Genomic DNA, 17,479 nt, shown 5'->3' on the forward strand with positions numbered 1-17,479 from the left:
AATCAGGGTTCGGTTTTCAGTTGAAAATGCCAGTGCATTTCAAGGTTCAAGGTTCATTTATTTGATGTACCGCTTATCATAGTAACAGCCATAGGCGGTCGGTGGCCCAACTGTTTGGGGAGGCTAAAGGGGGTGGGGTTAGGGGTGGAGCCAGGGGTGGAGCTTAAATCCATAATTGTCTGATAACACACACAAAAAAATAAATAAATAAAAATAAAAGTCACAATTAATACCTTTTATTAAATTTAGATATTAGATATGTATCATATGTCAAAGAATAAAGTGGTTGCTCAAAGCATATTCTAACCACAATCGCTCAACTGCAAAACACTATGCACAACTTTGTGCAAAAACACACTCAGAACCTTACTGTACCATAAATATTACACTGGGCAGAACCTAATACACCAATATACCACCCATACGGAAAATGCAGACCGTCAACAATATGAAACAAGGGATCATATCATCACAATTCTCATGTAGAGCCACAAAACACCCTAATTCATGTTTAATGTGGGATAAAATGCCATAAATAAGTAAATAAATATAAACTTTTGATGTTGAGCACCTGATTCTCAAAGTGGACATATTCCAAACACTATAATGAAAATAAAATGATATTTTCTGCCTTAGTTGTCTGGTGACTTTTTCTGATCATGCTGGTCCAGTATCCGATTCTGTTGCTATCTGTGCTCAGTGCAGGTCAGGAAGTCATCCTCGTTAAATATCTCCCTGGCAACCCAGGGCCTTCGGGTTGTGGAAGGGTGGAGGAGTTGTGGTTTTGGTGGAGGGGGATGGCTAGCCAGTTTGGAAGGACCTGCCCTCTGCCGGGGTTGTGGCGGCGGTGGTGGTGACTGGCAGCTGGTCTTGGAGGGCCTGCTGTTTACTGAGTTGGGGGAGGTGTGATTTTCAATTTCATGTTCACTTTTGGCCGAAACTGGGGAGGGCCTTCAGGTGGTGGGAGGATGGAGGAGTTGTGGTTAGGGGGGTGGGTGGCCGTCCAGTCTGTAAGTACCCGCCCTCTGTCAGGATAGTGGTGGTGGTGGCTGGTCTTGGAGGACCTGCTGTTTACACAGGTGGGGGAGGTGCCATTTTCGGTTTCATTTTCACTTTCAGCCAAAACCAAAGATCAAATTATAGCTGCTGATTTGGTTTTGAGTGAAATCAAGAACCCCAGTTTCAGTCACCCTCTAGTGAGAACTGGAAGGGCTATGGCCAGAGATTGGACATGGACTGCATACTTACCACACATATGTGCAGTTAGTGTGCGTGCAATTAAGAGGCATTAACCCCCAAGTTCTATAAAGTTGGGTGACCAAATTTATGCTTAGCACGCAAATCTGTGAATGCAGGTTATAAAATAAGGACAGTTGAGTGCATAGATTAATTTAATAATGAGGAGCTAGTTGGTGCTAAATGACTTTAATTGGCATCAATTAGCGGTTACAAATGCAACTGCCCTTAGTCTGTATTCTAGAAGTTGTGCGTGCAAAATCTATCATTATTATTATTATTACATTTGTACCCTGTGCTTTCCCATTCAAAGCAGGTTCAATGTGGCTTACATAATAATAGGGATTACAGAATATTGATAAAGAAAATAAAAGTTAAATATAACAGAATAACAAAAGTGATAGGTAGGTAGAGAAGGACAGGGGTGAAGGAGTAGGAGATGGGTAGAAGAGGCAGGAGGGGGATGGATTATAGGATAAGCATATGGAATTTTGGTGGGAAAGATAGTCAAGGTCATTGTCTTTGTCTCCTGGATATGTGATGGGTAGTAGGATTCAGAGAACTAGTTTGAGTCATTAGGATCATGTGCAACTTCTAGGGGGGTGTAGACATGGAAGGGGCAGATCAGGTGCATGCTCAGGATAAGCATGCACAGGTTACAGAATACTATCGCTTACACGCATATCTGACATCAGTTAGGCACACACACTTACGCCAGCCATTGAGATTTATATTAGTATTTTAGCATAGCAATTACAATTGTTTTTGCCATTATAGAATTTGTGCTTAGCCGGTTGTGCACCTAGGTTTAGGCGCCCTTTCATGAATCTACCCCTATGTGCATCTACGCTAATCATGAAAGAACTTAACATGTGGTAAAGAACATCACTGTACGGTAACTACAGGAGACATTTTGGTCACACCCCTAACAATTATTGCGCTGCAGTTGCAGATATCACATGTTCATTTTTGCTGTCAATGCACAGTAAGTGCAAAAAACTTACTGCATTTTAGTGAAAGGCCCCCTTTATCTGAGTAAATATTATACAGATAACAATTTGCCTGGTGAAAATGTGTCTGGTCAGTAGGGGCAAAATATAAAATATAAGGTTTCTCTGACTAATTTCAAAAGTTAACCAGACGAACCTTCTGATTATTGATTTTAAATGTCTAAAAGTTCTTTAAACTTACAGCTGGTAAATGATTAATGGTTAGTATGCATGATGGCAGTGAACCATAGCTGGTTATACAGCGAGACAGATGTTACCACATGCCCTGGATATGTGTGGGGCATGAAGCCGTCACGAAGTGTGATAAGGTCTACGCCAGGGCAAATCTACGCTTGCCTTAATGCACTTATAAAGAACCAGTCATTTGGCAAAAAAATCTCATTCTTTTATAGCCAGCTGGGCGAAGAAATCCCAGGGTTGCCATTCAACACAATTTTTTTTTACTGTGCAGTCGTGTGAGCTTAGCTGTCCAATGACAGTACTCCATGTTATAGACAATAGTTAACGTTACTAAAATTACTTTTTAGTATTTTCTTTTGTTGTTGTTGTTTAGGATGAATTTTACAATTGGAGGAAACCGTCTGGTGCTGAGCTCTGACAAATATTGGTCCTGGAGAACATGGGACTCTTTGCAGCACTGCCACAGGTTTTCTGAGGGAGGGGGGCATAGGAAGTTGGCCCCTCCCCAATGCTTTAGGGGAAGGTGCTAAACTAGGTCTTCTCCCCAACCTCTAATATAACCTCACAGCACCTTGCCCCCCCCCCCCCCCTGTCCATACTAAGCAAAATAAACTATGCCTACCTTTGCAGGTTATGATAGCTGTTATTTGACTATTGTAGTTATCAATAGAAATCAAACAAAATAAAACATGGATAAGATTATACCTTTTTTATTGGACATAACTTAATACATTTCTTGATTAGCTTTCGAAGGTTGCCCTTCTTCGTCAGATCAGAAATAAGCAAATGTGCTAGCTGACAGTGTATATAAGTGAAAACATTCAAGCATTACTATGACAGTCTGACAGGGTGGGAGGATGGGGGTGGGTCGGAGGTATGCATGGGGACATCAAAGCATATCATTGATATTCTAACAGGATGGGTGTGGGTAGGTGAGGGGAGGGTGATCAACAGAGACATACAGTTTTATGGTTTACAAAGGGCTAGGAACCCCAGGTCCTTGTTAAGTCCTTTCTGTTGGGTGTTAAAATATTCAATCATTCTGACTTCAAAGGTCTTACGTTCTTGTATGGTTTTAAAGTTACCTTTCAGTATTCTCACTGTGAAATCACTGGTACAGTGTCCTGGTTCTGTGAAGTGCTGTCCCACCGGGGTGGGGGCCCTACTGGCTGTATTGTTCATATGATGTCTATGTAAATTGAATCTTGTCTTAAGCATCTGGCCTGTTTCTCCAATATAGCATCCTTCGTTACATTTTTTACACTGAATGATATATACCACATTGGAAGATGAGCAAGTGAAAGATCCCTTTATGTTGAATATCTTTCCTTTGTGGGTAACTGTGGGGTCCTGTGAAATATTTTGGCATAGTTTGCAACTGGATAATTACAGGGACGTGTGCCCTTCTGTTCCTTTTCAGTCTGTGATGGAAGTTTACTTCTGATTAGCTTGTGTTTTAAGTTGGGTGGTTGTCGGAAGGCCAGTACTGGTGGGGATGGGAATATCTCTTTCAGTAATTCATCCTCCTGGAGTATAGGTTGTAGATCTCTTATGATTTTCCTCAGTTTTTCCAGCTCTGGATTGTATGTCACTACAAGGGGAATTCTGTCTGTGGATTTTTTCTCCTTGTACTGTAGCAGATTCTCCCTGGGTGTTTTGAGGGAGGAGGCAATATTCTTGGAGATTATTTTGGGGTTGTATCCTTTCTGTTTGAAGGCTGCAGTCAGGCTTTTAAGGTGTCTGTCTCTGTCCCCTGGGTCAGAGCAGATACGGTGGTATCTTGTGGCTTGGCTGTAAATGATGGATCTTTTTGTATGTGAAGGATGGAAGCTGGAGTTGTGGAGGTAGGTTGACTATTGTAAGAATTGTCTACAGTTAGTGGTTTCTGAAGGCTACACAGACTGACAGTGATTTTGTTGTGATTCATTTCAGTCCTAGAAGGAAAGCAGCAACAAGCTCCCATGGCTGCTCCCTCAAACCTTGCAGTGGATCAGTAACATTTCACAGTGCTGAAGGGCAAATGCAACATATCCTCATGTTATTTTTGGAGAGAAATCTTTCTTGCATTCTAACATCTATCTCTTCTCAGCTGTAGAAGGGGGGCAGGACATTTTAACCTATGAAAGTGTTCCTGATTCCCTCTGAAACACAGAGTACCTCATTTGGGTTGACTTGGACTGAGTAAAACTGATCATGTAGGTCATATTTTTCTGGTAGCTGGTGCACCAGTCATTCTCCCTTCAGCAATTAAAACTCAGGTTGTAAAGGAAAGGGGGGGTAAAAGAGCACACAAGTTCTTATGAGTCACAGGAAGCTGTCAGGAGAAACCAAATCAGCCACAGGGCTTCTGTAGGAACCAGGCTCATTTTTCTTCTTGCAACTGACTGTATCCAAGAGACCCAACTGGAATCAAGCTCTTGATTTGGTGAGGGGCAGAAGTGACTCGTCTTGTAAATAGCTCTGGCCATCAAGTGATGCTCTGCTTTGCTTATAATAAAATCCAAGGAGAGGCAACATAAGTGGTACATCTACAAAGGCCACAGAATCAGCAGAAAGGAATTTAGAGAGCAAACTACATTCCATTTGAAATAGTGAATAAGGTAGTAGTTAGTCACATGTCATCTGATAACTGCTCTCATCAATGGCATAAGCCAAGGATTTGGAAAAGTAATGTGTTTATTTTCTAGAATCTAGACAAATGCAAATTTATTTTGCAATCCCCCCCCCCCCCTATTTTAATGCAGCTTTTAGACTGAAATTTCTTAACTACCTTATTTTCCTCAAATGGAAGGGTATTTCAGTGCTTCTGTAGTTTTATTCTATTCTGGGCAAGTGACAAAATTCTCTTGACTGTTGAGTCCAGCGAGAGAGTGCATGTTTGTCCAAATCAAATGATGATTTAAGTAATGGTCAAGGACTCAAACCTTAGGAGGGTTATTGTTATTGTGTACTGGGATTATTTGCAAGACATTTGCTATTATCACATCCAGAGACCAACGTACCAAAGGGAGAAAAAGTTTGTAAAACTAGTTTTACATGCTAACATAGGATATACTGCACCATGGAGCCCTTTTACTAAGCTGCGTAAGCATCTACGTGTGCCCAATGCACGCCAAAATGCAGTTACGGCACAACTACCGCGTGGCTTTTACTGTAATTTCATTTTTGGCACTTGTCCGATACGCCCGTCTGAAAAATAATTTTTATTATCGGACGCATGCCAAGTGGCACAATGCGCATAGGTCATTACCGCCTGGTTACCACGTGAATCTTTACTGCTAGGTCAATTGCTGGCAGTAAGGTCTCAGACCCAAAATGGACGCTCGGCAATTTTGAATTTGCTGCACATCCATTTTCGGCAAAAAAAGGACTTTTTTACAGGCGTGCTGAAAAGTGGATCGGCACATGCCCAAAACCCGGGCCTACACTACCGCAAGCCATTTTTCAGCGTGCCTTTGTAAAAGGACCCCCATATTTGCAATAGCATACGCTGAATGCCATTTTTCTGCATGAAGTTGTCTGTGAAATTTTTCTCCTTCACAAAGAATAAAATTTCATGGATCGTTTTCTGGATGTGAGAATTTGATTATTTGTTTATTATTTATTTATTTATTTGTTACATTTGTATCCCACATTTTCCCACCTATTTGCAGGCTCAATGTGGCTTACAAAGTACCGTAATGGCATTAGCCAAGTCCGGCAGGGAACAAATACAATTAGATATTAGGGTGGAATAGGGAAGATAAGATTCAGGCCCATAGGGTAAAGATAGGAGGGTTTGATAATGTCCAATACGATCTTTGGTGTTGATGAGTTGCGGAGTTGAGGCATTTATGTTGGGTCAGTCGGGTATGCCTTTCCGAACAGGTGAGTCTTTAATGATTTTTTGAATTTTAGATGGTCGTAGATTGTTTTCACAGCTTGTGGCAGTGCGTTCCACAGTCGTGTACTGATGTAGGAGAAGCTGGATGCATGGGTTGTCTTGTATTTAAACCCTTTGCAATTTGGGTAGTGGAGATTCAGGTAAGTCTATGATGAGCTGGTTCTATTTCTGGTTGGGAAATCGATCAATACATTTAATATACCACTAAGGGCCTGCACAAAGGCACCTAAGCGGTTAAGCATAAGCTAAAAACAAGCAGAAGAGACTGAGGGAAGGAGCAGGGAAGAAGACTAAGAAAAGTACATAAGTACATAAGTACATAAGCACTGCCACACTGGGAAAAGACCAAAGGTCCATCAAGCCCAGCACTCTGTCTCCGACAGCGGCCAATCCAGGCCCCAAGAACCTGGCAAAAACCCAGAATTTAATAACGATCAATGGACTTTTCCTTCAGGAATCTGTCCAGACCCCCTTTAAACTCAGCAAGGCCAGCTGCCATCACTACCTTCTCCGGCAATGAGTTCCAGAGTCTAACCACACGCTGAGTAAAGAAAAACTTTCTCCAATTTGTTTTAAACCTACCACATTCTAATTTCATCTTGTGTCCCCTAGTTCTATTATTGTTAGAAAGCGTAAACAAACGCTTCATATCTGTCCGCTCTACCCCACTCATTATTTTGTAGACCTCTATCATATCACCCCTCAGCCGCCTTTTCTCCAGGCTAAAGAGTCCTACCGTCTTAACCTCTCCTCATAAGGTAGTCGTCCCATCCCTTTTATCATTTTCGTCGCCCTTCTCTGCGACGAAAGAAAGAGAAAAAAAAAGCATAGATATTATCAATCAGTGAGAGGGAAAATTCAGTGAATAGGGACTGGGACAGGTGGAAACTGCCAGGATTAGAATTTATTGATTTGATATTCTATCTCTTACATCAAATACTTAAAGGGAAATTATTCTAATGAATAAACTGCATAACCATGCAAAGCAGCTCATTAACTATTGGTGCATAGTTGAACTACATGCAAAGATGGGCTCAAGGACCAAACTTTGAGAAAAATATTGGACATGTTATTATTTTGCAAAATTTCCTGTTACAAAAGTATTTGTGCAACTTTTCTACCAGGTTTATTTGTACAGAATTTCCAGTAGAGCTGTTGCATGTACTCTTTTACAAATGATGTTGTTATTAAATGCTGTTGAATCAGTGTCAACTCATGGGCGACCTTCTGGATAGTTGTCTTAAACTGTATTCGGTCTTCAGTCAGGAGGCTAATCTTTGATAGAATGGCATTCATAGCTGTTGCTATTATACAGATCCATCACATTGCTGGTCTTCCTCTTTTGCGTTGACCTTTAACCTTGCCAAGCATGATGTCTTTTTCTAATGATCTTTCCCTTTGCATGATGCATCCAATGTATGAAGTCATTTGAGCTGCCAAGGAAAGCTTAGGTTTGATCTCCAGCTCCACGATTCCATTTCCTTTGTGTCTACAGATTAAGTCCTGGAACAGCTGTAGACAGTCAATGCATTGCTAAATCACATTTAATCCAGGAAGACTTCCTTTCAAACATTGCTCTCCTTGTTCTTTCTGCCTTGGCATTTTTTCACTCTTTTTTTATATTGTTGTAGTAATGCTGACACAACTTACCTGCAACTGTAGTTGAATTGATTGAATTGACTTTAGGGGGAAAGTGCAGCATAGATTTCAATAGCTGTCTGGCCTCACATGCTTCTTGTTCAGGGAGTAATCTGTACACTCAGTGGTTGGTTACCAACTGTTGGTTTATAATAATTAAAAGACAACTGTGCTTGTCTTGTGGCTCTTGCTCTACAGGATCTCATGGGGACCTGATTTGTAATAGAAGTATTCTTTTAGGGGCCCTTTTACTAAGCCGCGTAAGTGTCTTATGCGCACACAACATGCACCAAATGGAGTTAACACCCGACTGCCGCGTGGCTCTTATGGTAATTTCAATTTTGGTGAGCGTCCAATATGCGCATTTGGCGCACGTAGGTCATTACCACCTGGATTCTTTACTACTAGATCAATGGCTGGTGGTAAGGTCTCTGTCATCTCCTGGTTCTCCTCCTATCTCTCCCACCGCACCTTCAGAGTACACTCTCATGGATCTTCCTCCACCCCCATCCCGCTCTCTGTTGGAGTTTCCCAGGGATCTGTCCTTGGACCCCTTTTTTTTTTAATCTACACCTCTTCCCTGGGCTCACTGATCTCATCTCATGGTTTCCAGTATCATCTTTATGCTGATGACACCCAGCTGTATCTCTCCACACCAGACATCACCGCGGAGACCCAGGCCAAGGTATCGGCCTGCTTATCCGACATTGCTGCATGGATGTCCAACCGCCACCTGAAACTGAACATGGCCAAGACTGAGCTTATCGTCTTTCCACCAAAACCCACTTCTCCTCTTCCTCTGCTCTCGTTCTCAGTTGATAACACCCTCATCCTCCCCGTCTCATCCGCCCGCAACCTCGGAGTCATCTTCGACTCCTCCCTCTCCTTCTCTGCGCTTATCCAGCAGACAGCCAAGACCTGTCACTTCTTCCTCTTTAACATCAGCAAAATTCGCCCTTTCCTTTCTAAGCACACCACCCGAACTCTCATCCACGCTCTCATTACCTCTCGCCTTGACTACTGCAAACTACTCCTCACTGGCCTCCCACTTAACCATCTATCCCCCCTTCAATCCGTTCAGAACTCTGCTGCACGTCTTATATTCCGCATGAACCAATATACTCACATCACCCCTCTCCTCAGGTCACTTCACTGGCTTCCGATCAGATACCACATACAGTTCAAGCTTCTCCTTCTCACCTACAAATGCACTCAGTCTGCATCCCCTCACTACCTCTCTACCCTCATCTCCCCTTACGTTCCCGCCCGAAACCTCCGCTCACAGGACAAATCCCTCCTCTCAGTACCCTTCTCCACCACCGCCAACTCCAGGCTCCGCCCATTCTGCCTCGCCTCACCCTATGCTTGGAATAAACTTCCTGAGCCCTTACGCCAAGCCCCTTCCCTACCCATCTTCAAATCCTTGCTCAAAGCCCATCTCTTCAATGTTGCTTTCGGCACCTAACCTTTACACCTTTCATGAAATCTAGACTGCCCCAATTTGACTGCCCCTACTTGACTGACTGTGCATTTGTCCTTTAGATTGTAAGCTCTTTGAGCAGGGACTGTCCTTCTATGTTAAATTGTACAGCGCTGCGTAACCCTAGTAGCGCTTTAGAAATGTTAAATAGTAGTAAATAGTAGTAGACTCAAAATGGACTTGCAGCAATTTTGATTTTGCCGCTCATCCATTTTCGAAAAAAAAAAAAATAAAAAGGCATTTTTTGTAGGTGTGCTGAAAAATAATTCTGCGTGCGCCCAAAACACGTATCTACACTACCGCAGACCATTTTTAGCGCACCTTAGTAAAAGGACCCCTTACACATCAGGAGAACGTAGTTAACTGTGCTGAGAGGGGGGGGGGGGCTGGGGGTGGAGATCTGTGTAGTTTTTCTGGGCTTCCTGCCCTATGAAAAACTTGCATGGTAAAGAATGGGAAGGAAGCATTGTGAACTCAACTTCTTGCTGAATAGATAGATGGCTATTATTCCTGCACATTCACCTTCTTAGAAAGATCTAGTTCCTTTTCTTTAATACAGAATGAGCTGGGTATTTTTTTAAAACTGTGTGAACCTGTTTTCAGTAAGTATAATAATGTGTGGTGTATCAGAAGTGGAAAAAATATCAAATAGAAAGAGGGCAGAGAAAGGGAGGGTGCCCCTCACAAACTTTCAAGAAACTGCTAATGGCAGTAGCAGGGGCTGTGCCCGTTTCCCTATAAACATGCTTGAATTAATTCCCCTGCTAGGGGTTAGTATCCATCATTTTCCAAGACAGCCACCATGGGCAGGAGCAAATGGAAATTACTTCTTGCCCTCCACCCCAGGACCTTTCTCGTTAGTTAGGAGCTTGAGGAGGTTTTGTGGGCTGTTGACTCTGTAGAATTGTTTGAATTATGTGTGTGCTCGATGCAAAGAGCTCCTAGCTCTCAGAGTATGAGTCTAGTCTCTTGAGGCTAGAGTAGCTGACTTGAAGGAGCTGAGGCAGATAGAGAGGTACATAGAGGACACCTACTACTACTACTACTTAGCTACTACAGGGACATAGTAGAGAAGTCCCATAGTAGAGAAGTCTGGTAGCCTCTGTGCTGTGTTGGAGGAGGGAGGTCTCCTAAAAGGAGAGCATCACCCTGGTGAAGTGGACAGTAATCTTGTAGCCAGGACCTACCCACCAAGGAATGCAATATATTCCCACACTGAAGATGTGTCTTCAAGGGCTTCTGCCCAGGAGGAAAGAATTAGGATAGCCATTGTAGTAAGTGATTTTATCATTAGGCATGTAGATAGCTGGGTGACTGGTGGATGTGAGGTTTGCCTGGTCCTGCAATCCAGAGATGGCCAGTTCAAATCCCACTGCTGCTACCTGTGATCCAAAATCCAAATAAATAAAGGGGGTGTCAGAGGCATAGCAAAGGCATGGACATCCTTCTCACAGAAACATCCACATTTTGGACTTCCTCAACTGCCGTCACAGGGACAGAGGCATAGCGAAGGACGTCCTTCACCCATACTCTAAAAAAAAAAAAAAAAAGACGTCCCTGATGAGCACTTGGACGTTTCACCTGGACTTGTATTTTTCTAAGGTTGTAGATGGCAATTTATTTAGGGTTGTAGACGGCTATTATACACGCAGCTTGTCTGCATGTATGAAGCCATCTTTGGCATGCACAGAGCAGCCACGCATAATACTTGGCTGCTCTGCACTGGCTTCCCCTCCTTAGGAAGGAAATCATGTGCAAATGAGCTAACAGTGAGCAGCTCATTTGTATGCGATTTCCTTCATGTATGCCCATTCCTTTCCGAATCGCTAAGGGATCGGTAAGGGAAGGGCTTTTTCGGTTCAGTTAGTGCATCAGTTAGTCCACTGCAGTGCCCCCTAGGGTGCCCGGTTGGTGTCCTGGCATGTCAGGGGGACCAGTGCACTATGAATGCTGGCTCCTCCCACGACCAAATGAGTTGGATTTGGTCGTTTTTGAGATCGGCATCCTTGGTTTCCATTATCGCCGAAAACCAGGGACGACCATCTCTAAGGTCGACCTAAATGTTGAGATTTGGGCGTCCCCGACCGTATTATCGAAGCAAAAGATGTACACCCATCTTGTTTCGATAATACGGGTTTCCCTGTCCCTTCGCGGGACGTTTTGTGAGGACACCCTCAGGAAAACTTCGTCGCCCTGTTCGATTATGCCCCTCGGCACGTATGCCATTTCCCACACTAGAAAATAATTTTTATTTTCTAGCGTGGGGGCGGTGAGTAGGAGTTCCCAGTAGTATTCAGGCAGCGCAGGCACATTGCCGCATGCTGCCTGATTACTGCCTGAGTAGTGCGTGAGCTTTTACTGCCTCCTAAATAGGAGGTAGTAAGGACTCTCAGTAATGACTGAGCACTAATTTGGAAACTAGCACATGACCATTAATGGAAAAAATTAAAATTCGGCCATTTTAGATCTGTGCTAAAAAGTGTCTGGAACACTTGGGAAACCCATGCGTAGAACTACCGCCTGCCACTTTTTAGTGCAGCTCAGTAAAAAGGACCCCTAAATTTGCAGATGACACAAGACTATTCAAGGTTGTTAAAGTGCATGCGGACTGTGAAAAATTGCAAGAACACCTTAGGAAATTGGAAGACTAGGCATCCAAAAGGCAGATGAAATTTAATGTGGACACCTCACTCCTTATAGTTCCACATGTGCACTTTGGTCAGCGCAGCAAAATCAGTTAGCGATATCAAGCTATTGAGAAATAACCCATGAGTACACTAGACACGGCAAAATTTAATGTGTAGGGGCTGTATCTCTTTGGAATTCACACCCAGCTTCTCTTCACCTTCAGACATCGCTAGATCAGTTTAAAACTGACCTTATAATGCACCTTTTCAAGGATGCATATAAATAAATCTCTCTGTGCAGGAGGACCTGAAGGTACCTGGAAAATACCCGTAGCTCTCACTCTCGATCTTTCCTCCTCTCTCTGTCCTATTAACTGTTGTAGTTCTGCCCCTACCCAAATGGTCATGTCTGAATTTTTTTTTTGTTTTGGTTGCCTTATTTCTTTTCTATGATATTTTAGATTTTAAGCCATCCTGAAGGCACCCCAAAGGGCAGGATAGTAAACCTATAATAAACTTGAAACTTGAAAATGATGCACATTGGGAAGAATAATCCAAATTATAGTTACCTGATTCTAGGGTCCACATTGTGAGTCAGCACCCAAGAAAAAGATCTAGGTGTCTTTGTAGACAATTTGCTGAAATCTTCTGCCCAGTGTGCAGTGGTGGCCAAACAGGATGCTAGGAATTATTAGGAAAGAGATGGAAAATAAGATGAAGAATATTATAATATCTCTGTATCACTCTATGGTGCTACCTCACCTTGAGTATTGTGTGCAATTCTGGTCGCCTTATCCCAAAGATATAGAGGAATTAGAAAAGGTTCAAAGAAGGGCCATGGGGGGATGGAACTCCACTCACATGAGGAAAGGTTAAAGAGGTTAGGGCTTTTCAGTTTGGAAAAGAGATGGATGAAGGGGGATATGATAGAGGTCTACAAAATCCGGAGTGATGTATATGTGATTTGATTTTTCACTCTTACAAAAAGTACAAAGACTAGGGGACACTCAATGAAGTTACAAATAGTTATGCTCTAGAATTCATTGCCGGAGGATGTGGTTGTAGCAGTTAGCTTATCTGGGTTTAAAAAAGGTTTGGGCAAGTTCCTGGAGAAAAAGTCCATAGTCTGCTATTGAGCTAGACTTTGGGGAAGTCACTGCTTGCCCTGGGATCAGAAGCATGGAATCTTGTTACCATTTGGGATTCTACCTGGTCCTTTCAATCTGGATTGACCACTGTTAGAAGCAGAATACTGGGCTAAATGGACCATCAGTTTGACCCAGTATGACTATTCTTAGAGAAAGGGGCACCAGAGCCGAGAGCCGAGAGACAGAAGGGAAGGCTGAAGCGCCGACGTCGACGAGCCTGCAGTGCACGCTTTTCACTGACGAGGTAAGAAGAGGGCTTTTAAAATTCGGATGGACGTACGGACGGAGGGGGGCCTTGGAACTCGAAGGTAGGGGGGTCTTGGAACTCGGACGGAGGGGGGGCGGCCTTGGAACTCGAAGAGAGGGGGCCTTGGAACTCGAAGGGAAGGGAGGGAGGGAGGTGAGGGAGGCCGGGGGGCCTGGAACTCGAAGGGAGGAAGGGAGGGAAAGGAGAGAGGGAAAGGAGGGAGGGCGGGAGGCGGGTGCTGGAACTGGGAGGGTGGGCGGGACTGGAACTCTGAGGGAGGGAGGGAGAGGGGGGGCCTGGAATGTGGAGGGAGGGAGGGGAGAGGGGGGCAGAGAGGGGGCGGGGGTGGGGAATGCACCACCTGTAAAAAAAAATTTCAGCACCCCCAATCATTTTGAAAAGTTGGCTCCTATGGGTGGTCCACTGACTGAACAGGGAATTGAGGCCCCTAGGATGGGTCAGATGGGCCTTTCACATGGGATCTAACACCCTCTTTAAATTGTGTCTGCTGCAACTTGAAGCCTAATATTGTTTAAAAGAATTAATGCACGTTGCCACAGCCAGAAATGCATGAAGCTTCTGGTCATGGTGACATACAAAACATTTCTTGCAAAATTTACCTACAGATACAGATAAACCTGGAGTTGATTTGCACCCGATAGCCTAAATTTTGCAAAACTGGGTACTCTACTAATCGATGGAAAGTTTTGTCAGTTAGGACATGAGTCCCACAGCGTGCTGTAAAATGAAATGATATTCATGGGAGAAACAAAATGACAGAGACGTCAAAAATCTAAAAAGAAACAGCATAATGACACAAATCATTTTTTCCATGCACACTTCTCACCCCATGTGTATGCATAGTGTGTTTATGATCATCACAGGAGCTTTGTTGTTATTATAAAACCAAAGGAATACAGTTATCTGAATATCCTTTTGGATGTCTATTACCAATTCTAATAGAGAATACTAGCTGAGAATTTGTGTTTTGTAAAAGATCTAAGGGAAGTAATCTGGCAAAAGCCCAGCACCAAGGATCATTAGTTCTCTGAATTATCTCCTGCTTTCTTCTAAACAAATATCTTCTATCTGCTCTGCCTGGAAAGAAAACAAGGCTGATCTAAGCTGGGGCTGATCAATAATGGAAAATGTGAACCTATAGGAGATGTAACATCGGTCCCTGTGAAGCAAAGATATCAAAAGCCCTCTTCAGGGGATGAGAAAAGAGCATGAACCAGCACTGACAGGCAACAGCAAACAGCCCCTCCTCCCATTCAAAAGAAATATTTACAGAGCCTTTCTTGGGGAAACGGAGTCTTAGATGCTATGGATTCTGGTTTTAAAGGGAAAGTTACAGATGCCGCACAACAACATGGGATTTTAAAACACTCTCTACCTGAAGCGTTATGTGCTCTTTGTCCATCATTGGAAGGCAGAGATCACTAGGATGCAACAGGAAACTGAACAAGCAGATTATTAAGTCAGGAGTAAGGCAATGAGTAGGCATGGCCCTACTTTAATGAAGCATTTGGCACCACTGCAGGCATGGAGAAGGATTTGAGTTTGAGTTATCTTTAAGATATAGATTTTTTTTTTGTTCTTTTCTTTCTTTATTACTTGCTGTGGAGAATTGCAATATCTCACGTGTATGTGATAGACCTATCCCATTTTAGGAAGTCTTTTATTTTATTTCTTTTATAGCAGCATTTATACCTCGCATTCTCCAAACATCTTTGGTTCAATGTGGCTTACAATGTTAGTTAGTGGAGGTAGTGAATTACATTTTAGTAGGAAAGATGGGGGAGTAAGCTGCGGTATTTTGGGGGGGGGGGGTTGTGGTTGAATTCAGCTGGTGGTAAACGCCAAGATGCCCTTAGGAATATAATGGGCATCTCGGTTTTTACTGCCAGCTGATTTCTACTGTGAGATACAAATGCTACTGTGACTTCGTAAAAGACCCCCTTAATATGGCGTTCCTTTCCAGGGCTGCCGAGAGACTGGGCCAGGCCCGGGACAAGGCTGCCTCCCGGCCCCCCCACCCGAGGTCGCCAGGCCCCCCCTCCACCTGCCACCGGGCCCTCTCTCCACCTTAAGCGCCTCACCTTCGAAAGCGCAGCAAGCAGCGGCAGACCACTCCTTCCTTCCGTGTCCCACCCTCGGGGAAGTTACATCAGGCGAGGGCGGGACACGGAAGGAAGGAGTGGTCTGCCGCTGCTTGCTGCGCTTTCGAAGGTGAGGCACTTAAGTTCAATGCCAGGGAGCAACGGAGGGTGGGCAGACCGGACTGCGGCGGCGGCACCAGGCCCCCCCAGAGGCCCGGGGAATTTTGTCCCCCCTGTCCCCCCTCTCGGCGGCCCTGTTCCTTTCTATGGGGTTCTTCTACTAAGCTGTGCTAAAAAGTGGCCTGTGGTAGTGTGGGTGCATGTTTTTTTCCTGTCACAAGGTGTTTGCTGATCGGTTTGCTGTTTTTTTGTTCTCTCCATGGATTAGACTGTTATATAACCATGTGCATACAAAACGGATTTATCCAAGCCAATCAGCTTCTTTTCAGAGAAAGTTGCTTGTGACCCCTGAGGCAGGTGCTTTGGCGCCAAAACACGGACCATGTCGGGTCCTTGATATGAATATTCTGAACAAACTGCTCTTTGATATTATCTCCCTATTGGTTTGTACATTTGTCAGCCTCCACTTTTGCTGGTTTGTTTTGATTTTCCGTGGAGGCTCCTCCTGTTTTCTTGGATTTATGCATGCGTTGGGCCATTTTTATATTGTGGCTAGGAAAAAGGACTGTTTTTGAATGTGCTGGGAAATGAGCGTGCACTGAAATTAAAACTAGCGCACACCTATTTATGGCCTGAGCCCTTACCGCCACCCATTGACCTAGTGGTAAGGGCTCACGTGCTACCCGTGTGGTAACCGTGCAGCATGTGCCAACTGCTGTCTACCACCAGGATGAATCCTGCAGTAGAAAATAGAAAATAATTTTCTACCATGGGATTCAGCGAATAGCAAACTCAGAATTACCGCTGGAGGGCACAAGCTAGCCTGGCGGTAGTGCCGATTTGGTGCAAGCTACCCGTGTGTTAGCCCTCCCTCACCTTGGTAAAATGACCCCTATATTTTTTATTGTATTTGTAAACTGCTGTGATCACACACGTCCAGATAGTATAGCAAAAGTTTCATAAGCATAAACATAAACAAAGCTGTCAAAACTACTCAAAACCATCTCAACTTTAGGAAATTACTCAAGACCAGCCTATTCCGGAAGGCCTAAGCCCAGGATCCAACATAAACCCTAAAGTCCTTCAAAACAGCATCCATGTGACGACACTGATCTAGACTGTATCTCCCACCTTACTCCCTTCTCCATTGCCTATCTCTACCTACTCATCTCTTCTATTATTCAGGTATACTTAACTTTTACTTTCTCCAACAATATTCTGTATTCCCTATTACTATGTAAGCCGCATTGAACCTGCTTTGAGTGGGAAAGCGCGGGATACAAATGTAAAAAATAAATAAATAAATAAGTAAATAAATAAATACATGGACCATTTTGGACTCTCTTCCCTTTACCCTTTTTCCCTTTATACCCTGTTCCTTCTGTCCTCTCTGACTACCACAATTTATTGTATTTGTATAACTACTGGACTGGCGATAGCCTTTTCGGTATATTGTAAGCCACATTGAGCCTGCAAACATATGGGAAAATGCGGGGTATAAATGTGATAAATAAATAAATAAACGTAAACAAATGAAAAACATTGTGCCCACACAAACAGAGGCACATCTGAATAATTTCTAATTTAGAGTTGTCCCGAAGCATCCATAACTTTTTTTTTTTAAAGCTGATGGACTGAGTTGAACTATAGCAGGTGAAAAGTTTTGGCATCTTTTAAATAATTAGATGTTGCTATTCAGGATTGTTTAAGTAAGAGGAGAGGCTTTTGCCCACTTAAACCATGCTGACTGGCCAGCTGTTGATATTCAATGGCTCTTAGTAGGGCGGTGCTGCTGAATATTGGCTCTG

This window comes from Microcaecilia unicolor, chromosome 8 (genome assembly GCF_901765095.1).
Source record: "Microcaecilia unicolor chromosome 8, aMicUni1.1, whole genome shotgun sequence".
Taxonomy (NCBI): Eukaryota; Metazoa; Chordata; class Amphibia; order Gymnophiona; family Siphonopidae; genus Microcaecilia; species Microcaecilia unicolor.